The sequence below is a fragment of the Cheilinus undulatus genome, linkage group 19 (assembly GCF_018320785.1).
Source record: "Cheilinus undulatus linkage group 19, ASM1832078v1, whole genome shotgun sequence".
Lineage (NCBI taxonomy): Eukaryota > Metazoa > Chordata > Actinopteri > Labriformes > Labridae > Cheilinus > Cheilinus undulatus.
Window position 1 is genome coordinate 25,756,031 of NC_054883.1, and position 26,383 is coordinate 25,782,413.

The 26,383-nt window shown below is 40.3% G+C and overlaps 1 long non-coding RNA gene across 1 annotated transcript in view; it reads left to right on the forward strand.

Moving 5' to 3' along the window:
- LOC121527418 overlaps positions 1-12,359 on the forward strand; it is a 156,980-nt gene extending 144,621 nt beyond the window's left edge. The window contains exons 4-5 of the long non-coding RNA XR_005993396.1: positions 4,943-4,993; positions 11,873-12,359. This is a non-coding gene — a long non-coding RNA (uncharacterized LOC121527418). The remainder of the gene's footprint in view (positions 1-4,942; positions 4,994-11,872) is intronic.
- Positions 12,360-26,383: the final 14,024 nt, after the last annotated feature.

Genomic DNA, 26,383 nt, shown 5'->3' on the forward strand with positions numbered 1-26,383 from the left:
GCGCTTCGGCGCATCTTACAAAGTTCACTGCGAGAAGGGAGTCTTGACCCTGCGGATGATTTGGAGGACTGAAATACCACTTTCATTTATTATTTATCCAGGCCGGCTGAGGGGAAAGCAAGCCATGCTGCTGTCATACCTGACTGGCTAATGTAAGAAGTGGCCATCTCACAGCAGCCCTGGGGAATCAAAGCCCATTACTGCTTTGAGAGATGGCCTAATGTCCACTGTGAACACACACTGCAGATCAAAACATTAGGATGGGAGTGAGATGTACGTACACACAAACACGCACACTCCAAGCAAACAAGACTTTGTGTAGCAGTGTGAGATGAGAGGTGAACGTCGTACTGCTTCAGAGTCCTGGAGAGGAGCAAACATTTATAATTCAGATCCTGCCTTATAAGACTGCGTGTAACTGCAGCAAAGCCGATTCTTAATAATGTGTCATTTATTATTTTAAACCTTTACATACAGAAATGTATTCATCTGTAATAATGCATACTTATAAAGAACTACTTAGACAATCAAACAGAGAAATATGAGGTATGCACGGATGCTAAACATCAGAATCAGCTGATATCAGCTCTGCTGACTAACATCAGTATGTTCAAATAAAGAAGCATTAACAGATACCAGAAGCCAGAGTTTTACTGTTTTGTCCAGTCACATTAAAGAAGCCATCCGGTTCAGTCTCTTTCTGCCACATAAAAGAAAGATGTTTTTTTTTTATCTCTCGACAAACCCTCATCTGTTTTCATGGTCATAGTAGGATCATTACGCCAAAAAAGTCATGAAAAACCAACATACTGGTGTCAGCCATTGTCTAAAATGTCGTATCAAACATGGGTATCAGCCTGGATTTTTTCAAATAGTGCATCTGTACTTATTGACACAGCATGCATAAAGCATGCTAGCAGTACTTTGAAACATACTTTTCAGTAGTTTAGATGAATAAGTCATTGCACTTTACATTTTTTTTCTGCATCTTTGGCCATTTTTATGTCATGCAAGTTTTTTTCCACACTAATGTTGGCTGTGATCATCCTCCATCCATCATTTTAAGCAGAGAGGAATACTTTATAAATGTTTGGCTTTCTAATGGGTTGTAAATTTCACACTTTGCTCGGGCTGACAGCTTCTATTCGGTTGGTCGATTGTTTGGTCGAAAAGCTTTTGTCCAATCAAGATCACAGTGGTCGGTGAGTCGTGGGTAGCATTTATGTTTAGTGCAACGTGATGAGCCTAAAAATGTATTGATGCTTCAAAAGGCTTGCTATGTTCAATTTAAGATCATTTAGAGTACCAAACAGGTACAGAAAGGAACCTGTCGTGGATTAAACGGGTCTCTAACTGACCTGGCACACCAACTCATACATGGCGTTTGGAAAAGGGCAGAGCCTTTGAAAAAACTAGGAGTGTGATTGGATGAACGTTCTTTCAACAAAACACGTGACGTAGCCGCTATCGAGCTGTGCCCCTACCAAGGACTAAACTCCATATGGAACTGCATAACACAAACCATGGCGACTATAGACATGTCAGTACACGACTTTGGTCGTTTTTGAAAGAAAACAACTCAATGATGTTTTTTGTTCTTCCTTTAACAAAGAAATTTTATCAGGGTTAAGCATCCACGCTAATGTCTTCCACCATAATTGCACCGGTCTCTTGTTGCTGCTTGCTTATGTCACGACTCCGCCGCACCAGAAAGTACTGCTCGTCACTGATTGGTCCTGTCACTTTCTAACTGGGCCCAAACAATTCAGACAGGAGCTTTGCACGATGGATTCGCCAGTGAGAAACACAGAAACGGGTGTATCAATCTGCTTTGCAAGGTTAGTCCCCAACATCTACTATGAAATGAATATTTATGCAGGTTATTCTCAAGTCTTTTTCCTTTGTGTGGGTGTTGCATGAGCATGCATGCATGCACATGTATGAAGTTTGGCAAATTTTTGCGCAAGCACACACTTTGCATGTTTACATGATCATATTAATCTGATAATAATCTGGGTATTATCAGGAAATTTAAATAATCTAATCTGACATATTTACATGCACTTCAGTGAAGTCTTATAAAAAATTATTCTGACTTTCTTCAGTAAATACATGACATACAACCGTAAAAGTGCAGCAGCATTTTCTTTATGCAGCTTCTATCTTTTGGAGCTGTATCAGTCTTAACACCATAGTTCCAAGTGTCAGTAATATGCATCACCATGTTTCTGTCTTTAGCTTTGTAATGAGTTAGTGTAAGTGATTTCCTGCGGCACTGAATCTGTCCCGCGCCTTTTGTAAACCCAACCTCGGCCGATTATGTTGATGCATTCTTACTGTATGTATTTGGCCAGTTCTATATTTCCTCCTGTCTAGCAGATGAAGGATATTCAGATCTTTCATTTTGCTGAGCAGGAAATTTGTTTCAGCGTGACTCCAGAAAAGTTTCTTCTGAATGCTCCTGCTGCTGCTCGTCATGTTTTCTTCTTTTTTTTTTTTTTACTTTCTCCTGCACAGATGTGATGGAACAAAGGAAACCAGATTAAAAAGTGCACAGACAGAATAAAACAGACAAAAATCTAGGTGTTTGTAATAAAGTTTTTCATAATGTGATAATGGTTTATCTGATAAAGCATTTCACATTATGTTTTGACTTGAATAATCAGATACCTCCAGAGGTCAGATGATAATCAGTTTATTTGTGTGCACACGTACTCATTTGAAGAACAGTGATTGACAGAAGACATTCATCTAAGTAAAGAAATATTATATAGAAAGAATGGTGGTAAAATCCCAAGAGGAATTAATCTAAAATGTGTTATTTCCCATAGAGGGGGAGTCATGACTGTTTTCTGGGCACGAGGAAACTGGAAATTAATCTGAGAACAGCGCTTCAACAAGAGATGACATGTTTTTTAAAGTTAAACAACTTCTGGAGCATAAATCTTAGCCACTTGTTTTCCCCGTAAAGCCCTCTGTCATTGGGTTCCAATGACACTATCCACGCCTTCGTAGGTCTTACAGGACGTTTTCTATTGAGTCTAGAACTTGGCTGATTTTCTGGGGTCTTTAAAGATTAAATCCACACCCGTAAATCTGATATTCAACGTCTTTTTATCCATTTATAATCAATTTTTTGATTGTTCCCACAGTTAGCTGACTTTGCAGCCATAGCAGTTACCCACAATGCATTGCGACTGGGCCTGTTACAACCAATGGTTGTAAGGCTTTTCCATCATCATGTCATACGTTGCCAGACATTGTATGATTAAACACTTCGAAACCAGAGGAGACAGCCTGGATGACTCAGAGAGAAAGAGACACAGAGAGGCTGTGACGGGACTTTAAATTAGTGTAATTGCTTTAAATAAAGACTAAAAAGAAGCCAAATCCAAAAAGTGCAATGACTTTTTTCGTAAATATTACAAAAATATTTTGAAGACTTTTTTGTCACACTTTTGGTCCCAAGAGATGGTACTGCAGGTTTGTGCTAAAAACATCTTAGTCATTATTGTTTACTGTGTATACCTCACACAAATCTTTAAGGTTTTATCTCCGATTTTTTTTCTTTTGTTTTTATAGTTCCATAACTTTTTTAAAAGTTCCACAGACATTACTGCAGCACACATATTCTTAAAGCCTATGTTGCCCTGAAGAAAACAATGTTTAGAACTTGACTGTGAACCACAGGGTTGATGTTTTACCAGTGTTGTACGACAAAAAGTCCAGGAGAGACACAATGGTTAAAAAATACCATAGATCTCAGAAAGTTCATGTTGAATCTCCTACAGACTGTACAAACTATCATAGGGAGTTTTAAACAAAACAAGATAGAACTGTCACTACTGACAGGTCAAATAATCAAGAAGGTACACCTAGAAATATGCAGCCATCACTTCTTTGCTCTTTTTGCTGTTGAGTCAAACCCTTACTGAACTGTGACCCCAAAGCTGAACCCAAAGTGTGACCTCCGTGAACCGTTACGCCCTCTTGTGAAGAATTACGTCCATTCTTTCTGAATACTGTAATTTATTCACAGCAAGACAGAGCTGATTGTGCCTATATAATGTCATTCAGCTCTTAATGGCACGTTTTTGAATTAAAATGACTTCTTTTCCATGATTTAGCCAGCTCAGAGCTGCAGTGGCCGCTCCATGTAGGCGTGTGCATGGGCGTGTGTGTATTTCTGTCTGTGTCTGTGTGTAATTGCCAAGATGGAGGCTTAATGACCCTTCGGATCTGCAGCCGAGGTGTAGCTAATGAAGCGTGTGTGTATGAAGAACTGGCCTCTGCCTTTTAATGGGAGCTTCCTATCGATACCATAGATCGGATTAATATTTCAAAGTTAATGTTTTTGTTGAAGAATTTGCAAAAACAAACACGGGACGGAGGCTTCACAGTCGCTTGTGCAGGAAAATGCAATTTTCTCCGACTTAGCCGCTCATCTTTTTAATTACAGACTTAATAGCTTTATAGATTTTTGAAAGATGAATTCTTATTGGCATTTTTATAATTACTGGTCTTTATTGCTTTTTATGAAAATAATCGTCAAGGCTCATTTAGCCCACAAACCCTTAGGCCAGGCAGATGTGTTTCAATGAGGAGGGCAAAATAACCTCCAAAACATGGTGCCTCATTTTTCAGCTGTCTGAGCGCGTCCTCAATCACTGATGTTTATTTTCTCCCTGTAAATAAATACTTTAAGCACAAAATAAAACATGTGAAAGTACAAGAACTTGCTGAATGCACTGCAATGCACTACATTAATTCAAACAAGACTCTCCCTATGTTATTTATATTTTTTATTTTGAGGTCTTACATTACCTCAGATAATTCCGACAGTTTTCAAGGCCAGAGAAAGCCTTTATTTCAGAGTTGTGATAAAACCTGTTTGGTCATCACGGCCACTATGACAGAGCTCCCATTTTTATCATTGCTGTAGAAACGCTGGGTGTTCCATCAAAGACTGCTACAAAAGGAAATGTGAACTGCGGTAAGCCGTTTTTCTGTTGCTGTTCCTCATTCATGTCTTACTTGTGATGGACTATGATTATTCTCTGCTGTCAGCTGTGCGTTCTTTCTCAAAGCTCCTCCCCCTACAGGCAGAAACTTCCCGTCAAACACTGCAGGTTCCACACTGTACCCTTGGTTTTATTTATTAGGATAAATTTCACATAATGAATCATAAAAGCTGTTAAAAGTGTCACTGTGTTTCTGCAAGAGGCAACAAGGATAGGGTGCTTTCACATGCTTTCACATTTCACATTGCTTGGAGAGGTGGTGTTTGGCATGTTTAACACTCTGGCACAGTGTGTAGGAGATGTGGATGCAGCCATATCAGATGTTGGCCTAAAAAGTGAAATATTTCATGTTAAATGTACAAGAATACCATCAAGTATAGGAGGTTGTCTACAGCATTACTCACTCAAGGAGGCTCACTGTGAGTTCTGATCATATCTACTGAAGTCCCAAATGTAAAACAGCTACCAGTGCTGGCCAGTAATCAAGTTTAATCACAGCTTTAGCTTCCCATGATGATAAAAACAAGATAATAGTGATGAAACAGCAACTGTGCAACATGCTACATGTGCCCATTTTGTCCAAAGGTTTTGTCATGTGTTTACAGATTCAGTGTTTGTTTTTCTATTTTGGCATGAAGTCAATCTTTACTTTTTGACTGTTTTGAAGTATTTTGTATATTCATGTTTTTTAACTCATTCGTTTTTTTAATTTTTTTGTTTGTTTGGTTTTTTTTTTGCCGTCATGAGGGTCTAAGCTTGATAAATGCATGTGATGCAAATTTTGGAAATCAAATAATTGTGAGTTGAGTAATTGTGTTTGATAATCAGGATTTTTATTATTAATCAAAACCATCATAATCATGATTGCTAGCCTTTTCACCTACCTGACTGTCTACTTCTGATACTCAGCTCAGGAGATACTTGGTGTTTTATTCATTTTTATACAATAAATTTGGGGTTTTCTGTATTTTTCTTCATTGTTCTGGGGTCACGGTTCCATGCACATAGTCACACAATGAATACATCTGAACCTTTAATTAAAAGAAAGAATGCGGCAGTCATGCCTCTATCAAACAGCCAACGAAGAAGAAAAAAAAAGCCGGCACAGCAAAACACGAAAAGAAGAAAAGTCAGCTCCCTTTTCAAGAGCAGCAAACTACACCGGCTTCTTCATCCTCTCCTTATTTCTAGTAGTTTTTAGAAAGCAGAAAGGGTCAAAGACATTACCAGTACTATTATATTCAAAGGCATGCACTGATATGTAAGAGGAGAACACCAGCTGCTTGTGTGTATTTTGGTGCTCTACTTAGGCTCCATTGCAATGGCCCATCCTGTGTTTTTATGAGCTAGTCTGTAGACTAGCTTATAAAAACTACCACACAGGCCGTTTACCTACAACTATGTGACACAATTAATTGAAAATACACACAAAAAAATACACACAATGTAGTGCTCTAAAATGCACGGAATTTAATGCGCACTTTCAGTTTTATTTATTTAGTAATCAAACCGTGATCCCTGTGAACTGTTATACCCCTAAAATAAATAGAGGTGTGTATACATCTGTATCGATATCAGCATCAACTAAGATAAGTTTGGAAATATAGGATAGCTGAAATAATCCAATATTGTGTATCCCTACTATCTAGTCAACGGATGGTCTAACTGAAGTTGCAGTCAGCAGGTAGAGTTAAAAAAGTGATTTTTAATGTCTGCTGTCTCTTCAGAAACGGTCATATCTGCACAGCATGGGCCCATTTTATCCAGGATACAAGGTAGATATGGAAGTAGGAAGACGATTGTTGCTGACAAAAAAAGTGTATCCATATTAGCAGGATGGACTCCATTGCCGTCACGAAACATAAATAATTGTTCCTTAGTTGATGACCTAGTTAGTTGCCATGGTTGTCTCTTCTTCGTTCTTCTTCTTGGCAGATTTTCAAATCAGCTTCGTGCAAACGGTATCAGACTGCGAACACGCTCAAGGGTGCTAATACATGGAACGATGTCACTAATGTGAAAGCAGACTGATGGGGGAAAGGAGAGGAGATGCAATTTCACCGGGCTGCAGAACAAAACAATCGTGCGTGATGTGAAAGCTCTCTTAAACAGCTTTCATGCACAATTCATTGTAAATTAGAAACAATGGTTCACTGTTTAGTAGATGCACCTGGAGTCCAGTTTTCCTTAAACAGAGTACTCGATTCAGAATAAGAAGTCAGCGGAGGATGACAGCGGATAGTCGGAGCTGAGCAGCCCGTCTCTACTCATCTTCTTTGCTTATGTTTATATAAAGAGCCCCCTAGAGGCGAAATGTTCAAACTGCACTTCTTGAGGGAGTAAATATCTTTATTTTGCATTACTGAACATGTGTAGACAACAGCTGTCATATTAAAAGAACTCCAGTACTGGTTTGACGGCTGGTGTTCACACATTTCAAACCCCCAGAGGCAAACTAAAACCAGAACAATACACACTGGCCTTTGGTGACGCAGGCTTTGGCCAGAATATCCCATATGTCAACATACTATCAAATGTGCTGCTAAAATAACTGAACCTCTTCAGCATTAACACATGTACAGAGCCAGAGCGAGCCAAGGCTGCTTCAGAGCTCCCAGCCTAGAGAAAATATATCTGGACACTTCAGCGAAAACACATTTAGGAGAGCCGGCCAAGGTTTCCTCGTGTAGTTTGCAAAGGCCTTCGAGTGCAGCAGCCTTAGACAAACAGTGGCTCTGAGCCATACGCTGCTAATAAGTTTGACAATGAATTCAGGCAGGCAGAAGAAATTCGACCGTATGAATTTGTGGGATAAAAAAACAGGCAAATGATCTTTTTGAGAAATTCATACCCACCAATAGAGGAGACTCTCCCAATCGCTATTTAATTCAGGCTGAGATCCTGCATAGAGGGGAGAGTGTGCATTTGGCTCGCCTCATCACCACTAAAAGGGAAATATGCATTGATTTAGCCTTGAACTCCCTGTTTAACTTGGCTGGCCCTCTTCCCTGTGGTTTCCCAGTACATTCCCAGTCCCTCCTCCGCCGTCCGAGCTCCGGCCTAGATGCAGACAATAACCGGAAAGAGTATTTAGAACATTTTGGAATAAAGTGGATGTAAATTTCAGCCTTTACATTTGCCAGAAGCATCTGTTTTATCTATAAACTCTGAGGTCCGAGGAGCCAAAGCTGTGGAATATTTCAACCCAGGCTTTATTTTATTGGTTTGGAAGCACAAAAGGAAAGAAAGAAGTCGAAATATGACTTTTTCCCCCTGGACCTCCTGCTAATAGGCCAGCCTGGCTCCTCTGTAAGATATCCCAATCGGCACTTTCTCATAATAGATCTTTGGGTAATGTGCCAAGGCCAGGGCCAACTGAGCATGTTCACAGCACTAAATGCTAAGAACAAGTCATTTGCTTAAATATTGTATATAAACCAGTTGGTGAATTATTATTATGGCACTGGGATTAAAGTTAAAAATCAATTTAGCCTTTGTGTTAGGGGATGGGGGGGTTCTCACAGTGTGACTAAGTGTTGGCTTAGCCTGTTTAGCCTTGGCTGTGTTTGCTGCAGCTCTAAAAACAGGCCCTGTTTTGATTCCAAGTTTTTCGGTCTCTATGGCGCTGGATCTTACGCTGCAGTGTGGAGTCGGTGCGGTCTGAAGAGTCTCCCCGTATGTCTGCTACACATGTGAATATGCTCGACAGATGTTAGCTGGCTCGCAGGCAGACAGCCTCTCCTCCCCCTGGCCTTTTTGGCTCTGGTTGTGACATGGTGACACACAGTAGCATCTGGAGTTCAGACTGGGTCACCCAGGGCAAACACGATGCATCTGAGACCTTACACCGCTCTGAAATGGATAATCTGAGGAGGATTTGAGAAAAAAAAGGTTGGCATCCTCATCTACTGTACATGCTGTGGCTCAGGCTTTTGGAAATATTTCCCATTTAAATCCACTCCTATTTAGGAAAACTCACTTAAGTTGGTGGTTGCTCAAGATAAGATATGGTAGCAGTTGGAAAGGTTATGATTTTCATTGGAGCCTAAGTCCAGAACATCTGATACTCACTGTAGAATGGACCCAAAGGAGAAGAAATCAGCTGTTATTGATTAGAGTACTGAGAGGAAACTATCCAGATAAACAGCAGCAGCATTCCCAGTCTCCATACACTTCCTAGATTCAGATATGATTTAAAAACGACCTGGAAATTATGATGGAGGAAAAAGTGGTATTGGAAAATACTGACCCATGTCAGAATTGCAAATATTGTTTGTAAGGCTTCTGAACTGATTCAGAGCTGCATGGTGGTGCAGTGGTTAGCACTGCTGACTCACAGAAAGAAGGTTTCTGGTTAAAAACCTGGTCAGGTTCTTTCTGTGCAGAGTTTGCATGTTCTCCCCGTGCATGCGTGTTTTTTTTTTTTTTTTCGGGTATTCTGGCTTCCTCTTCCCACCAAATACATGCTCGTTAGGTTAATTGGTGACTCTAAATTGCCCGTAGGTGTGATTGTGAGCATAAACGGTTGTCTTCCTCTGCATGTCAGCCCTGTGATTAACTGATGACAAGACCAGGTTCTGAATCTTTCTCCCTTTTAAATGGAGCCACATTTGTAAGGAGCATGCATTTGTGGGATGAGCAGCAGAGCTGACTATGTGGGTTGTTCCAATCCCAAACAGCTTATTCTACCATTAACTTTTGTTTGGTAGATTGGATGATTGAAGTTTGAAGAAACAAGACATATTGGGAATTTAACAATTTCATCATTCATCATTTAACAAACAGGAGCCTCAGTAGTGTGTGGAAGACCCATACGCAGCCACAACAGCCTGGCACCTCCTCCTCTTGTTGGTCACCAGCCTGGTCACACACTGCTGTGGGACGGCATCTCATTCTTTAACCAGCATTTTTCACCAGTCAGCCAATGTGGTTGTGTTGGTCACTCTGGCATCAATGTGATCCTACAAGTGTTTAGTGGGGTTGAGGTCAGGACTGCTAGCAGGCCATTCCACCCTCCACTCCCAAGTTCTGGAGGTAGTCTTTCATCTTTGCAACCTTCAGCCTCAATAGTACACTGATGCTGTAGGCCTTTTGTCTGTCCTGAATTCTTAGGTGTGCTGCTAAAACAAGGAAGAGTAAATGGGTGAAATCCTCTCTAAGAAGATGGTAAAGTTCTCAATATACAACTCTCTATATGGGGGAATCAGGACCCAAAAGTGAGATGTGAAGCCATTTTCAACAGATCATGGATGTATTCCTGAGGAAAAAAAATGTGCCAGAAGTAAATGAAGTCCTTTATTTTGAAGGAAATTTATTTATCTTCTTGTTTTTCCCATATCCAGTCCAAACATCCCCATTTTTCTTTAAAGACATTTGGTAAGAATTGGGTCTTCATGGCTGTTGATGGCATCAACATTAGCACTTAAAATGTGAAAACTACAATTGAGATTAGTTCAGAAAAAAAGAAATCTTGAAAAGATATCCTTCACAAGGAATAAAGGGAATCCCAAGGGACTATGGTATATGTAGCTCCTTAATGCTCATAACGAAATCTGTCCACAGTCTTTGACTTTTTCTCCTTTTTGGAATGATGTTTTTGCACCAGAATTAAATGTTTTTTAGTCATGAGTACTCAGGTAGCGGGTTAATTGGTTCATGCATCCAAAGCATTGTTTTAAGGATTATTTTGTGTGATTTGAATGGTGAATTTTACTTCCAGAACCAGAGCCACAGAAAAAGTGGGCGTGCACTGCAGAGCGCTATAATCAGGCTTAAAATCGTCTGGTGGTCCTTATTCTGATGAATGAAAGTGAAGAACCAAGAAAGTATGATCCCAAAGCTCACATCATTTACAAAATAAGTCAAACAGCCAACAACTCCTGACCCCTCTTCAGGGAGCTAATGTCCCAGTCTGAACAGATAGATAGAAATAATAAGAGCCATCATCAGTCTTATTTCATAGAGCTGTCAATAATGAAGTCTTTAGATCTATGATCATGTGGTTTTTCTTATTGACAAATACTTAGCTAGCCCACTCAAGCATTAAATCATGTTTCTGTTTCAGCTTTTCCTCTGTGAGTTTACATTTTCAGCTGATTAAAACTTTACAAACACAAACTACAGTATTTTTATGTGCTTTATTGATGTTAAATACTCATCCAGAGCTTCTCAGCGCTGCAGACCTGAGCAGATCTTGGAATAAACACCTCTTTAGGACTGTGGTGTCTATCAGAAGTAGGTTTGAATCAAAAAACCATTGTTGAATCCAGTTGTGACCCCCCAAGAGTCAAAATGGGGACTGAATTGTGAGGTACTGAAAGATTCCCATCCCTAGTGAAAAGATCACAGAAAAGTAAAAGCACACATCAGAACTGTAGTCCTCAGCTCTGAGTCAAAGAAAGCACAAAGCCCAAACTCATTCAAAGTCAAAAGTTGAGTCCCAGCGGGGGTCCTTTAAACCATATGTGAGTTCAAATTAAATTAAACCCTATAGCATCTTTAGTACCACAGGCGGCCAACCTCGATTCACTCCCTTTACGCTGCCAAAGGGAGGGAAGGAAAAAAAACATTTGAAAATGAACAATAAAAAAGATGCCTGGTTGCCTTTAAACCACAAGACTGTGGTTTGTTGTTTCATTTCTTACAAGAAGTTAAGCAACGAGGAGCTTTTTAAGGGCTTCAAATTGGGCTCGTTTTCTTTTATATGGATTGCAATTTAATGATGATCTGTTTGACAGGATTGTGGACATAGCTGTTTTTTGAAGGCAGCGTTTTGATTGTCAGCAATGCAGACTTTAGAGTATCCGCTGATTTAAAAACCTCTTTTTTCTGCCTTTCTTCTTTTGATACAGAACCATTTGTCTGCATTTCCGCGGTTATCTGACAGTCAGCCGTGTTGGGAGACGCTCCAACGTCAGCTCATGAAACAAACATTTAGCAAACACACAACAGTGAAGCTGCCAGCTGACACGCGCCTGTTAAAGCCATCCCGTCATGTAAATAACTTGTTTCGGTGTGCTTTCAATTAAAGCGGAGGACGAAGTGCCATTGCTGCCTTTGATGGATGAGCTAAGATATTGGAGTGTACCGTCGGATGACAAAACGTTCCCCCACTCCACCTCAACTCCTCTTTCCTATTGATTGTCCTGGTGGTTATTCATCAGGGCGGCGGCCACTGTCAGATCAGCTGCTCCTTCTCCTCGCAAAACACATTTTCCACAGTTATTGATAAAGCTATTTGACCTTTTATTTAAATGTGTGTCTGTTATGTGCACACATCTGTGTTTTCTTTCTCCTTGCTCTTGCCAGTGGCTTGCAGATCGCTGCAGCTACATGAATAAAGTCAGCCTGTTTTCATTAACGCCAAATGAGTAGGTCTATTCTTTGCAGATGTGTGTTTGAGCAGCGCTGAGCCTCGCGTTCACATAACAAAAATAAACCCCCAAACCTGTTCTACACTTTGGCAAAGGTAAGCACACATACGCATTGGTTTGTCTGAACTCGTATACATCAGTGGGCCCTCACATTCTGGGCCTTAAATACCGACATACATACTCCTCAGTGTTTGGAATATTTTCTGCTCTTTTGTAAAGGTGAAGACAGGCGCTCTTGGCAGCAGCTCCAATAGAAACTTTGTTCAGAGTTAAAAGGCCAACATGGAGCCGTGGTCCTACACAGAGAAAAGAAGGCCTGTAAGAGATCGCTCCTCTGTTTCAGTAAAGGATATTATAGGAACCAGAGTTCAAAGATGTAAAATAGACCACATGACTGCTGATAAAGATGAGCACAGTGGTGTCGTCTGACTAAAACATTCACAGGTTTGAATGGAAGCTGACTGGTGAAAGAAGAATTAGAAGAATTTCTGCTTTGACATATCAGTAATAATTTAAAAAGTAACTTATAGCAGAATAAAATACTGGTTTGGTACTAATTTTTACAGCAGAGATTTTATGCTCTACACATTATGCAAACATTCAAGTGTCTTTTTGTAGCATGTTTTACAAAAATTATACTTTCTTGTTTGTGTATATGTTTTTCTTGATCAAAACAACAATAGTATAAAAATGATCATCCCCTTCTATGTGGTAATTAAAATCAAATGTGTTATATGAGCCAAAATCGTAACTTGGTATATCTTTCAAAATCATTCACCCCTAGTTAAATTCATCTAGAATCGTGTTGGTTATGATATAGACTGATTTACTGCTTGTGTTTGTTGAACAATACATAAGATGAGGAACTTCTGAATAATTGCATATTAACCCGCAATATTGGGGGAAAAAAATCACGATTACATTATTTTCACAAATTGTTCAGCCTTAACACAGACCTGCTTTTATAGTAGATCAATGATTTTAACATGAGCTGTAACACAGAAAATGAGCTTATTATGGATCTTAAAGGAAATGAGGGGACAGTGATATGGTAAATGTTTGATAAAACAAGGTTCAGATGACTTCTGACTAGTCCACTGAGCTGTCTGTGCTTATAAACTCACCAGGAGACCGCCATATTTTGGTCTTAAAGGTAGTGTGAAGTCACTTAGCGGCAGCGCTCCTCGCCATTGCTATGCTTTTCAAAATAAAAGCATTATGTATGTATTTTGGCTTGTGGCCTTCATCTGGTTCATCAAGAAAAAGATTTGAACATATTCTACCGATGTGGAAGTAAATATCTGCTCCAACAAAATAAATATGGTTCTGTATTCATCATTTTCCTGTCTAGTTTGACTGATAACCACTCGTGGTGCAAGGAAATTCTCCATCTGTGAGACTTGCAGCATCTCTGAGATATAGCCCTAACGCTAGCTGCCAGTCTGAAAAACCAGTTACTGCATAGCAAGTGCGAGGAGCGCTGTGGCTAAGTGACGTCACACTACCAGTGCAGGCCAAAACATGGCAGCCTCCTGGTGAGTTTATTAACTCAAAATGCAGATATCTAATGAGTTTTTTAATTTAAAATACAGATCAGAGTTACAAATATCTATCCAACAAGATGAACTTGTCTGATCATGCAGGGTTCCTTTTAAGAAGCAGTGGTGGATTTTACATCACTGTGGCTGCAGGGAGATGCTGACAATAATTAACTGAAATATGAAAAGGAAAAAGAAAGCATCAGATTAATGTGACTGAGGTCCTACAGCATCTCAAATATTTCCTGAAGTTTTCAAAGACAGAGAAATATTCAATTTTTTATTGTAACAGGACGTCTTTTTATGGAGGCTGTCATAGGTTGCAGGTTCAATCACCCAAACTCACCTCTGTATTATGAAAACCCCCCCAGTCCACATTTCCATGGAGCTGAGACCAGTGCTGCTAAGCTCTGCCCAACTCCACAGCCTCCTCCTCAATACTATTTCCTGGTTTGAATGAAGGACTCTGTTAAATACAAACGACACCTCATAAGGCCTATTTACTAAACAGAAAACCAACATTTTGTTTTCATTCATAAATTTCTCACTATGAGCGAGAAAAATACTAAAACTGCACTTCCGGGTGCACAGATGGCGTAGTGGTTTAAGGCGCAACCCATAAACATGGTCCTTTGCCGCATGTTTCTCCCAGCTCTCTTCCCCGTTTCCAACTCTATCCAATAAAGGCACAAAATGCCCAAAAATAAATCTTTAAAAAGAAAAAGAACACTTCTTTGTGTGTGCTTGAAGTAGTCCAAGGATCATTAACTTCCAGCACAAATGCAGAAGTGCACTTTTAAATCAAATTATTTAATATCTGCATGAAATATTAAATATTTGATCAGTTATTATTAACACTGATTATTCTTGGTTGTTTAATGAACTTGGAAAAAAATCCAATCACAGAAACAGAGAAATTTACTGCTTTACTCTCTACAGCTCTCTCTGATTCTGAAGTTATCAACACATAACTACAGTCACTGACCCTTTTCATCAATCTCAATTTCATCATGAATGAGATATCTGGTGTTTTGAGTTTTTGTTTTCACATCATGTTTTATATCAGCTAATAATCAATATCAATCCATAGTATTTACTACAGAGTGATATATCTGACCACTGCCCAGTCTTTAAATCCCACGCTCACATGGTGAGATTTTATCATTTAAGATAAGAATGATACTGTGGAATTAATTAGATTATATAGCCCACTAGTATTCTACAATCCCCAGTCTGCATGTACACACGGGCAGCACCAACGCTTTAGGTGAAGAGGAAGCCAGAAACCTCTTTTTATCCTGAAATCTCTGCTGTCTCTGTCAGTGCTGCGTAATCATGGCCTGATTTGTTTAAATATGCATGGTGTGGCATGAAACGGCTCATGTGCTTCTGTCTGGGATCAGCAAAGAAATCCGTCATATAGGAGGGGCCCAGCTAGTCACTGGTCATGGCCAACAGGCCCCAAATCTGCTAATTCCAGTCCTCAGTCGGTCTAACAGTACAACTTTACTGACTGCTCTGAGCCCTCTACAGATCTAGGGACCCTTGCCCTTATCATGATGCGACTGATACACCAGTGCAAAATCCAGAGACATCATAGTAACATCAGAACTACAACTGCCACCATCACCCATGTCAACCCTGTTGAACTGATTAATTTCTATTAAAAAGCTATAAAATCGTTGCAGAAGAATCCATTCTCTATTAAGGATGGAGAAGAAAACATGGTTTAAAGAACAAGGATGATATTGTTTTAAGATTTCAGGCTCATCAAAATCTGTCGCTGTGTGTATCAAACCAAGGTCCATCCTTCTCTATCTGTCTCCTCTCAGGTATGTGTGTGAAATATTCTCTAAAAATTAAGACATTAATTCAGTAATTATTTCATACACCTCACCTCACAGTAGAATATTCTGTCACTGGAGCAGATTTATTAACTTCACTCGCTTTGGCAGAAAAATCTTCATTTTTTTTCTCTTCAGTGACAGCTTTCAGTGACAATGTAGTTTTATTCCCCAACCAACCCCGAGTCCTCTCCCATCAAAAGGCTCCATTGGTGTGTTGGTTAAGAGGCCATTACCCCGTCCAGATGTGGACAGGCCACTTTTGGAGAAGCAATTGAATTTTTTTTTTCATTCAAAGGTATTTTTGTGCAGTTTTCACTTCAAAAGGATCAGTAACCTTGAGGACTCTTGGGCCAAAAACACTACAACAAACTATTTGACATTGGCTTAACATGTTTTCAGGGATATACTGAGCCTGGAGGGCAAAAAGAGTTTAGGATAGTGGCAGCTACCATTGACCACTTTGTGAAACTGCAGCATGGACTACAATTCTTCATGTCTTCATGATGATGCAGCTGCAAAAACACAGATATTTAAACTGTTCTATGGCCAGCATTACTCAGGTCTTCCTCAGGGTCACTGTCAACAGAGGCGTTTCCATCTAGAGCTACTGCTGACACTGGTTGCGATGAAAACCTGAGTAGGATGCAATGCAGGAGGGCAGGTCTAGGTTCTACCGTCTGTTGTGGTCTTTTATAATAGACCTGTGTTAATCATGAATATAATAGGAAAGACTATATCCTATAAGAATCAGATCAGCATTAATCACCATGAGCACAGCACTAGCAGTATTGAGCCTCATTGATTTCTGACTTCTCAATGCACAGAGAGCTGGCTCTAATTTGGGTATGAAAAGGTGATTTCAGTTAGAAATTCCTAATTTCTGTTCAAAAGGGTAAAGAGGCAGCTGACTAAAAATGAAAGAATGGTCTCGGGTGCAATTCAAGTGGACTCTGGCATCGCACATATGAGATGTGAATGCAACCGCACCTGGATACAGGACCGAGCGTTGAATTAGCTTTATGATGACAGCGTAAAAACTAAACTTCTTTCCATGGCGCAGCATTTTGTTCATATTTTTCACAATAAAAGGTGGAAATCATAAGAATCCAGTGAACAAACGGACTGTTGTGTCTCATCTTATGGATGAACACAAGTTGGAGTCAGTGAGATGAGATGCAAAGGCAATGAAGGTCTCCTGAACTCAAAACCTGCTTTATCTCAGCAGCGCGAGCCCATTTAATCCTCTGAGCTGCCCATAGACGTGCAGATATGAAGAACGATGTTCATCTGTGCATCTTAAAAAGTGATTTTAAATCACCCATGGACTTTTTTGCCAGGTTAAAACAAAAAGTATCTTAGCTCAGGTCATGACTTGAGTGGTTGCCATGGTAGCGTCTTCTTCTTTCTCCTCCTTGTGTATTCCACCACCTGCTATATTGGACTGAGTCCATACGCAAGTGGTCCTGGGCACTGATCGATGTTGCTAGTGTGAAAGCAAACCAATGGGGGGAAGGGGGAGGAATCCACCGCAGCGTGGTTTGAAACAACTCGGCCTAGTGTGAGGGCACCCTTAGTGCAACTTGGAATCCCTTCTAGACCAAATCTGATTAGACATGTGTTCATATACCAAGAAGACAATGAGCCCAAGAATTTTCAAAGCTGTGACAGCGGAGACTTTTGGACTAAGAAAAAGGACCCAGAAGGACTGGAACTGATGGACTGGACAAGTCAAGATCCAAGTGAATTCTTTTGGACAAATTTGGGATTTAGATTCAAAGATTGGTGGTGCAAAAGTTTAATCTAAAGCAAGTCTGTGGGAACATAAAGCTTCCCTAACTAAAAAGCAGGACTGTTGAGCAGACCAGCCCCATTTTGATGGCTCTCTGCTGAAGCTGTAGTGGACTGGAAAGAGGGGTAGAGGTGGAGAAAAGCAAGAAGAGGAGAGGGACAAGAGAAACAACAGAACAACAAATGAAAGATTTATAGCAGTTGTGACCATAAGCTTATCTCCCATTTTTCAGGAAATTGCTATAACTTAATTGATGGTGGTAGCAATCTGTGAACAATTAGCCTTAACAGCTAAGACAGCTAGGTTTTTTTGATTATGCATTTTTGGATTAATCTCTCTTTTTAACCAATGCAGCCCCCTCTTCACAGGATGGTCTGAGCAAAACTGGTTAAAACACTGGCAACCTAGACTGGCAACTTCCTGGTTGAAGAAGTTGGATGCCAATGTTGACTGTCAGGGTTCGGTTCCATAATTTTTTGACTTTAATATGCACAGGCCAACAGGAAAAAGAAAAAAAATGTCTCATATATTTGGGATGTTTAAAACTTCTTTACCCACATCCTAACAGTGAGTTTTGATATTTTGAAGTTACTGGGGAGAATTTAAGTAAAAGAAACTTTGGTGTTAAGTCATCTCAAACTTCCAGGAGGAAACAGGAATGATGAGATGAAGTTAGAGAATGAATAGCATGATCACAACAAAGAGGGATCTGTGCTTTGTTTTTATTTATACCATGACTCACAGCTGTGTTTATATGGTGTATGATTTTAAACCCTGTTGAGATTGAAGCACAACACTTTTATCCTGCCAAAATTCGTGCTCATGTCTTTTCCTTGCTATCAATAATTAAGACTAGATCTCGGAATGAAAAAGTAATTTCCCTTGAAAGAAGCGGATAGAATTGACATAAACCTCCGGCCCTAAAAACACACCCCAAGAGGTATCTGAGAGCTCAGTGGGTGCCAATAAAAGTGGAAAAACAGAAATCGTTCTCGCAAAACACAACAACAAGAACGAGAACTACCCATTGAAGTGGAGCAGTGAAAAACAAGGGAGACTTAAGGTGATTCTCATCTTCGACTCCAAAGCCAGGGCCCTCCAAAAAAAGTGGGGAATGTAATTTCCCAGACTAGGAACATAAGCCAAGAGTAATCTGGCCTGTAATACCTCATAGTCCTTAAATAAAAGCCCTCCATTTTAAGTCTTCAACCTCGTTTTTTTTCGCCCCCTCCCTTCCCCACCTTTAATAGGATTTGGTAGAAAATGGCTTTGTGAATCGCTCCTCTCCGTCTTGCTCAAGGAAGAGCGGGCTATTCTCATTGAGAAGTGCTTAATTGCTTTAAATGACTGATGATACATGGAGGGAGAAGGGCCTTGAGCTAGGGGCCACAGCCGAGCACACAACAGATCGCTCCCCTGGATGGCGGACGGGAGGAGCGTACGTGTTTGTAACAAAGATGAGCTGCTGGGGATGGACGCTTCTCCGTGAGGGTCATAAGAGCGTGCGTGTACGTGCGTGAGCATGCCACTCCCTGCTCGCATTAGTGTGTGTGTATGTGTGAGAGAGAGGGTCGCCAGGCAGTGTTCGTCCTATCGACACCGCAGTAACAGACTAAATTAAAGCTGTGATGAATTGTGGCTGTCACGGCGGGAGAGAGGGGAGACTCTGCGCCGTATTCCACCTCTGATTAGGTGGGGATAGAAAGCTACAGAATATCATTATCAATATGTAGCACTATATTTTCATTAGATTTTTCTCTGCGCGGCCGACAGCTTGATAGCAGGATGATTTTTCATTTCAAGAAAAGATTAAACATCTTCATCGATGTCAGCCAGGAGTTTAGTTAACATTTTTGCAGCATTTTCTGCCTGTGATATGAGCGTGTATGTTCATCTCAAAGAGCCAAAAAGAGCTCAGACAGTTGGGATTAAAACAGGTAAAGGTGTAACATGTGCAATTAAAATGTAAAATGCACGAGTTGTAAAAGCTCTTTCATCATGGCAGGAAGCTTGTGGCTATTGAGGGGGCAGGAGCTGTCGGCTGTTTACTAAGAGAAGTAGAAAGTCGCAGTAGGAGTAAGGATTGAGGGGTATTGCGTGTTTGGGCTCACTGCGCTTTGAAAGCCGCATCCTTTGGGTAGACCATGAGGGTTTTTTTCAGTCACAACCACTTTGGTTTACCTGAGGAAGCAACGTGATGCATAAAAAACACAAATATAGCTCAGTAAACTTGCATGTACACACTTTCCAGTGCTAATGAGGCAAACAGAGCTGTTTGAGGTTCACATCTTACACATGCAACAACAAAAAACAGCAAAAGACAGAAAAGGAAGAAAATATTAACTTTGCACAGCAGATGAACCTGATTCCTGTTTTTAGCACAAAAACAACAAAGTTTGATAAATATTATTTTGTGCTAAATTTATCTCCTACCTCTACTATACATCTGTATCTTTACGTATGTTTATATACAGACTTAGACTCCTTCAGTACCTTTATGGACTGGACAATGGGTCAGGTCAATGTGGAGTGTGATCTGGACTTTGCTGATGATGCTGTGATCCTTTCATAGATTGCAGATGTTCTTGTGGGGGCTGGGAATGCACGTCTCCTGGTCCAAAACAAAGATCGGTGCATTTTTGGGTATCGTTAGCAAGACTGTATCTGATGCTGAAATGTTCAGGAGGGTCTGCTGCTGGATACAGGAGTGGCAGTTGTGCCTGGCCCGATCCAGCATACTTGGTGCCCAGAACCCAGTGGGCGGAACCAGATGTTGGGAGCGGCTGTGTGCATCTTGGAAGGGTCAGTTGAGAGGATACCTGGAGAGATGGGGGCATAGGCTTGACACAGGTCTGGAGGATGGTCGTCAGGAGGCCGGACCAAGGTTGATGCGGTGAAGTGCTGAACCAGCATTTGCTCCCATACCTGACCTGACACTATAATTAAAATGCAACATCAGAAATAAGACTATTCATACAAGGAGATGCTTTTCCAATCTTCTTTTGTCTGATTTAAGTGAGCATGTTTGAATTATAGCCTCTGTTCCTTATTTGTATCTGACAGGAGTGACAGTTTGGTTTTCTGCAGTTGTAGCCCATCTCTATCAAGGACTTTCAGAGATCCTCTGCTTACCTTAAAAAATAGTGAATAAGTGCTTTAATATGTGGTCAATAATTAGTGAATTTACTTTTTCTTTCTGCATTTATTTCCTGCTTGATTATCCATTTCAGCACACTTTTTGAAGCCTCTGCAGAGTCTCTCTGCAGCCACAGTGATGTAAATAAGTCCACCACTGCTCCTTAATGTCTCATTTCACTTTAAAACTCACAGACGGCTCAGTGGACAAGTCAGAAGTCATCTGCACATTGTGTTATCCAGCATTTGCTTATTTACTGTCCCCATATTTCCTTTTCAATCCATGAAAAGTTCCATCTATCATCATCACAAAAATTCAAAAGGGAACAAAATCATATTTTCTATTTTTATTTCTATTTATTTTTGTCAAAGTTTTGCCTCTTAAGTAAAAAAGGGAATTGTTCCTGCTGCTCATCATCCATTTTTTTCCACCTTTGACCCATATCTCATGGAATCTGAACGTCTTCCTGCGCTCCAAACAGCGTGGTTGAGGCACATAGAGGTAAAGCCGGTAATCAGACGTTCACAGAAACAGTCATCAGTCGCTAGGCGGACTTTTTGCAGATTTATAAGAATTGTTTTGTGCTTTTCCTTTCCAATCTTTTGGAATTGTTCCTGTCTGAATCATCGCAGCAGCTCCAATCACACATATAGAAACAGAGAGAGAGGCGAAGGGAGAAAAGAATGTAATTGCAAGGAGGACCCAACCTTGCTGTATTGTACTTGAAGAAATAAGGCTCTTTGATTTTCTGTGGTTTCAATGGGTGTGGGTATTTCTTTAGATATATTAGCATTCTCACATAGTAATATATGAATGCACGTCTCTGTGTCCTAATCTATTGTTACCATGGCGATTGTTGTGGTGACCCAAAACAGCACTCAAAGAAAGTGATGTGACCTTGTCGGAAATCTGTGTTTTTCACCGTTACAGTTTTGAGTTGTTTCTGGTGTGAATGGTTTCTGTCCATATATATGTCTGTATAAGGCGATGCAGGATGAATGGATAATGCTGTTATTGCACATTAGTTTATGGATGAAATATCAGACACGTGCCTTCAGCCCTCATGAATCTTACTGTTAAAGGGAGATAAACTGAATATAATAAGAAAAAGAAAATCTACAACGATTTATCTAACTCAGCATCTCCCTCTCTTCATTTTCCTTTTTAATCTTTTGCACAAACAAAAGCTTTACATCAAAGTTGTAGCAGGTAAACAAAATAAAGGAACACTGCCATGATTTAATGAAAAAAATAACCCTAAGAGACTGATTATATCAGCATGACATGTCAGTATGCAACACTGTATGGAACACTGTCATGTTTACTGTCACGTTTCTTTTTTCCAGTGACTGGACTGGAGGGATGAAAACATCCCCGTTCTGCTGGTCAACATGTGACTGCAGCACCTATCATATCTCAGCCATTTTTGCTGGTGATGCTCCTAACAGCCCATGACCCAGCGACCATGCTCCTGTGACGTCAGACTAAAGGTGGGGAGGTCAAATTTGCTGTCATGCTGCACCATCACATTTCAGATCAAATGTCAGGATTTTGACGTCTGTTCTGATTTGATCATTTCCTGATTGAACAGTAACTCCAAAAACAATGAAAATCCAGAGGGTGATCAAACCACATTTTAATGTCAGAAACACATGTTTAATAATTCATTAGCTACCATCATATCAAAGCTGATATTAGTACTCAGCTACGGCCCAGCTATCATTAATCATTTACATTTGATAATCAAAACCTGCCTTAATTGTAAATACTGACAGTCATTTCAAACTTTTTTCTTTATGTAAAACATTTTAAAAAAATAGAAAACACAATGAAGGACAGGAGGAGGACAACTCTGCAATTGTCAGCAAGCAGAAATTGAAAAAGTATCAGCAACGACATGAAGAAAAGACAACAAAACAAAGAGAAATACAGACGTAGAGGAAAGAAAAAAATGAAAGAAAAAACCATGAATTTGATGGCCATTGAGGACTAAATGAGGGGAGGATGAAGGATTTAGCATCTATGGAAGGAGAGGCAAGTATGCATGTAGATGTAAATAAAGGGGAACATATTTTTTGAAGCCTAAGATTAGAGTCACTGGATGTTTTTACACTTATTAAGAAACCACATTGCGCAGGTCTATTTAACCCTCTGAGCCTTCAGCTGTTTCAGCCTTTCTGTCTCTCCTGGACTTTTTGTTGTAAAAAACTTGTAAAACATCAACCCTGTGGTGCACAGTCAAGCTCTAAACATCCCTTTCTTCAGGACAACATGAGCTTTAAGAACATGTGCCACTGGAATAAAAAAAAAAAGATACAGGACTCTAAAGACAATCGGAATGGCATTTAAAACTCAAAGATTTTCATTTATTACACACTAAACAATAATTGCTAAGTTGGTTTTTTTTTTCACAAATTTGTTCTCCTATTTCTTTGGGACCAAAAGTGAAAAAAAGAAAAAATCATTCTGACACTAAAAATATATTTATATACTGAACAAAAAGCTGTACTTTTTTTGGAATTGTCTTCTTTTGAATCATTATTCAAAGCGATTCCTGTCTGCATAGACTCAAAGAGCCACTTCACAGCCTCTCTGTGTCTCCTTCTCTTTACTATGAGTCATTCAGGCTCTCTTCTGCAGTTTCTAAGTGTGCACTGTTTGGCAAAGAATGATGTGACGACGGAAGAGCCTGGCATTGGTTGTCACAGTCACAGTGCACTGTGGGAAAAAATTGTGAAGGCTAATGCTAAGGCTAGCAGCAGAAACAATCAAAAATGTATTATAAAACAGATAAAAAGACGTTCAGTGTTGAATTACTGGTGTGGATTCAATCTTCAAATGCCTCAGAAAGTCACCCAAGTTCCAGGCTAGCTAGAAAAGCCTGTGTAAAAGGGCGGAAAGCATGGATAGCATCATTAGAACAGCACAATGGCAGGCTGCAAGAGGACAAAAGTAAGTGGCTATGATTTAACTCCAAATAATCCGTGTTTCCTTTTGTGGTATACAACAACGTCAGTCTCAGATTAAACTCCCTTATTTTTGTAGTTCTCTGTCAAATTTTCCATCGCAGATGGTCTGATAAGTGTGTAACTGTAAAAGGACTAAAAAATAAACTGAATGGAGACTTACACTACATTGATGGTGTTAAGGTTTAGACCCCATACTGTAAACTCTGTATTTATAGCTAATATGTCAAAAAGAAATTCCCAAATGACTATCTGATTAAACAATAATTATGCTATGTACTTGTTCAAATCATGGCAGCATCAACGACACTCTAACATAAAAATGGAGCTTAAAGACAGAGAACTGTGAACAGCTAGGTGTGCATAAATCCAGTGAGTTTCAGAGGCTGAGCCAGACGGTTGGAATAAGGCAGCCCAGGTGGGATTTTTGAAGTTGGGATGTATGAGGTACTTGGCAATAGAAGTGGCATTATCCTCCACATATTTCAGTGTGTGTTCCCTCTGTAAAGAGCATTATGTTAGCATGGCAGTAGCCATTAACTGTAGCTACAGTGAATACTAGTATTAGGAGGCTTTGTTACAGGAACATTAGGACAGGACTGTGGATCTCGAAATGATCAAAATGTTTATATCACTTTAGCTGATCAGTGATTCTACAGAGGGAGCAGATTTCTCCCAGTTAGCCAGCCAATGGAACGCATCCCTAGACATGATAACCTTTGAGTTTCACACCCAAAGAGTGATGGACACAGGAATATGGGCATATCGCCTATGCATGCAGTTTTATACCTCTTCTGAAGGTTCCAATATTAAGCATTGCTTCAGTCTGATCTCTAATGACCTCCTCTTCTTCTGTGGTGAATCCTGCCTTTGTTTGGAAATAAGCAACTGAAAGAATTCAAAAGAAAACTTGTGGCTTATTGGTCACATGGGCTTGTTAACACAAACACCTCAAATAGATAAAAAAAAAATGGAAAAAAAGAGGACAAGGCTGCTGTCTTATTGTCCAGAATAATGCAGATTTTTCTTTTATCATGGACACAACACAGCCAAAACTAATGCAAATAGATTCTAGTATAAGACAAACTCACTTAGCATGTTTCACAAATAAAATCCTGATTAAACATGAGTCTTTCTGACATTAGCACTACTTAGCTCCACTCCTGTTTATATTCTGTGTATCAGTGTTTCCCCCTGAGATATTTCTTGGCAGAGCTCCTCAAACACTATTTACACCATGTGATACCAAAAAAAATTCCAACTGAAAGTGAAACATAGGAAACTATTTTAGGTGATCCGAGCCCAGGTATTCAGCGGCTGGTGGAAACATCCTCCCATGGTGGTAGGCTGTGTATGTGTATATATTGTTTTATCAGTGACCCGTATCCTGTTTACCTGATGGAGGCAAAGGCTCAGTGTCGAAACTCCTTAAAAGTCAAAGCCAAAGGGGGGGAACGGGCGGAGGAGCGCATCCAAACGTATACCACATGTTATCACACACACACATACACACTCTCTGCAGCAGCCGTGGGGCGCCATGGTTACCTTGGAACTTTAACGTGGACCAGCTGGTGTACTTGGGTTGTGAAATTGCATTGCACACACACACATACACACACTTGGAGAGGATCAAAGGGAGCTGGAGCCGTGCACAGCAGCCCTCCTGCTCCTGCCCTCGGCTAAATGGACGACCAAACATTCCTGGCTGTCCAGCCCAGTAATATCTGGCCTGCAGCCTAATGAAGATGGACTGTGTTTATAATTCTAATGTTTGCTCTGATCACTAACATAATCCTTTCTATATACACAAAACACAGGGACAGAAAATACTCTTAAGGCATCATTCCCAAAAGGACGGCATTGCTTTTGGGGTAGTTCAATCTGTGCAAATGAGAAAAATGTAGAGTTTCAAAAACATGGGGATGCACAGAGGGTGAAGTTCATGCCCATGTTTTTGAAACACTGAGCAATGGCACACTGATAGTCAGGTGTGCCATGGTAAATTGTCCAATTTTAGCTAATTCCTCCTGAAATACATAAATCAATATCCATATATGGACGAAAGTATTTGGTTGGGTCAAGTATGGGAGTATATGCCGGTTCAGCACTTCGCCTCATCAGCCTTGGTCCTGTACTGCTCTGGCCTCCTGATGGCCATCCACCAGGCCCCATCTCTCCAGGTATCCTGCCAGCTGACCCTGGCATCTGGGCCAGCCCACCAAGTTCTGGGCACCCAGTTTGCGGTGAGCTGGATCAGGCCCCAGGTGTCCATAAAAGCATGGTTCCCATATCAAGCAGCTGATCGTTCTCCGACAACAGTATTTGGCCTCACATGTTGCAAGATATTGAATTTTGGTGTTTCAGTCAGACCCTCAGGTGTATAAAATCATCACTTAGCCATGCAGTCTCCATTTACAAACATGGGTCATTCTGAAGTGCTCATTGGTTTCAAACGTGGTGCTGTGATGGATGCCACCTTTATAATAAGACTGTTGGTGAAATTTCATCCCTGCTGGATACTCCACAGTCAGCTGTAAGTGGTATTATTAAAAAGTGGAAGAGTTTAGGAACAACAGCAACTCAACCATGAAAGAGTCAACCACATAAAATCCCAGGGTAGGGTCAACGACTGCTAAGGATCATGGGTAAAAGTCTCCAAGTCTCTACTGATTCCATAGCTGAAGAGTTCTGAACTTCCACTGGCATTAATGTA